This window comes from Amblyomma mixtum, chromosome 10 (assembly GCF_055824585.1).
Source record: "Amblyomma mixtum isolate Tamu chromosome 10, ASM5582458v1, whole genome shotgun sequence".
NCBI lineage: Eukaryota > Metazoa > Arthropoda > Arachnida > Ixodida > Ixodidae > Amblyomma > Amblyomma mixtum.
In genome coordinates this window covers 127851476-127853689 of record NC_143021.1, presented here as the reverse complement: position 1 = coordinate 127853689, position 2214 = coordinate 127851476, and positions in this window count along the sequence as shown.

Sequence of the window (2214 nt, the reverse complement as noted above, 5' to 3'; positions counted from 1 at the left end):
CTGGGAAAAGGCGGAAGCGAATATTCCTAAAACCACATCCGGAGGGATAGACGAAATTCCAATTAAGCTGATTAATGATCTTGACCCAAGAAGCAAGGAAGCGCTGATAAAAGCATTGGAGACAGTCATAACAAATCAGCAGATTCCGCACAGCTGGAGACAGAGTAAAATGAATTTGATTTATAAAGGGAAAAGAGATAAGATGAACATCAAATCCTACCGTCCGATTACGATAACGTCTGTTATGTACAGGCTGGCAATGCAGGCGGTGAAATTAAAAATGCAGGCATGGGTAGAAGGTAATCGGATACTCGGAGAACTCCAAAATGGGTTCAGAAGGGGAGGCGTTTAGATGATAGCCTGTTCGTGCTTACCCAATGCATAGAAATAGCTAAGGCGGAAAACAGACCTCAGTTTTTAGCCTTTCTGGACATAAGCGGTGCATACGATAACGTGAACAGGGAACTCCTGTGGAGCATACTGAAAGATTTAGGTATCGATCATGAGGTAATTGTTTTTCTACGCGAAATCTAGCGAGATAATGAAGTTGAAATTACATGGGAAGGGAAAATAGTACCACAACTGTGGGGGTGCACAAAGTATTAAGGCAAGGTTGTCCTCTATCACCGCTGCTTTTCATGCTTTACGTGATAAATATTGAAAGAAGGCTAGAAGAAAGTAATCTAGGTTATAATCTGTCGTACAGATTAGGCGGAAATGTAGTAGAGCAGCGACTCCCGGGTTTAATGTATGCGGACAATATTGTGCTGTTAGCGGATAGCCAGGAAGATTTACAAACTTTGGTTAATTGCTGTGGAGACGAGCGAGATGCCCTAGGATTCAGTTTTAGCGCAACTAAATCAGGTGTGATGATTTTTAACGATACAACAGCCCAGGTGCTTACAATACAAGGCCACGAAATACCCAAAGTGGCCGAATACAAATACCTCGGGATATGGCTAAACGAATGGCAGATATACACGGAAAAGCACGAACAGGCTCTTAGGGCAAAAGGACGAAGAGACGCCGGGATAATGAAACATAGGGCATTATGGGGGTACAACAAATATGAAGTTCTAAGAGGTATTTGGAAAGGAATAATGGTGCCGGGACTTACTTTCGGCAATGCGGTTCTGTGCTTAAGGGCGGAAGTTCAGTCGAGATTAGACGGAAATCAGAGAGCTGTTGGAAGATTAGCACTAGGTGCCCACGGCAAAACCACAAACGAGGCAGTACAAGGGGATATGGGCTGGGCGTCGTTCGAAGCGCCGAAAGCTAAGAGTAAAATACTATATGAAGAACGCCTGAGGAAATTGGACGATAACAGGTGGGCATCTAAGGTATTTAAATATTTATACAGAAAGAGCGTTGACTCACAGTGGCGGAAAAGATCTAGAAAACTAACCAGTAAGTATGCAGGTCATGAGGACGGGGAAAGAAAGAGCATTGAACGACAGGTTAAAAACACGGAAGTTAAAAATTAGATGAATTCAATGGAAAAGAAACATAGTGTAGAACTATATCGATACTGGAAAAGGCAGATCAGGAAAGAATTTTTCTATGATAACTCAAGAGGCAGTGCCCTACTTTTTGAAGCTAGGTCAGGGTGCCTTAGAACGCGCAGCTACAAAAAGAAATTTAACGAAGAAGATGACACATGTGCCGTGTGTGGTAGATCTGTGGAAACAATTGAACACCTCATTATCAAATGTGATGGTATCCATCCAGATGTCGATGCAGGGGCAGTCACTCTTCCTGAGGGCCTAGGGTTTAAAGATAACAATGGTCATGTAAATAAATCTGCAGTGGAAGTTAGCAAAAAGCGATTAGAGGATTGGTGGCGGAAAAGCAGAGTGTGGCATAAAGTTAGAAGTGTAGGAAACTGTAGGTAAAGATGATGGCCATTCTTAATGACAATTGCCAACACAGTAAAGAAATAAAATAATAAAGAGAGAAAAGCTGAGCATGGTGGAAATTGCCACCACCCCGTTTCAAAGGGGGCGCTCCTATCGATCCATCCATCCATCCATCCATCCTGAGCTCCGCCGCCGGCTGCTTGTTGTATACCACTTCTTCTCACGACTGTACCTTTTTCTTTTCATTTCTCGGAAGAAGTAATGGAATGTTTAAAGATACCACAGCATGATCTGATATGCTTTCGAAAAATTGAAGCAGAGGACCGTGATCAAAGATACCGCTACTAACGAAGAAAAG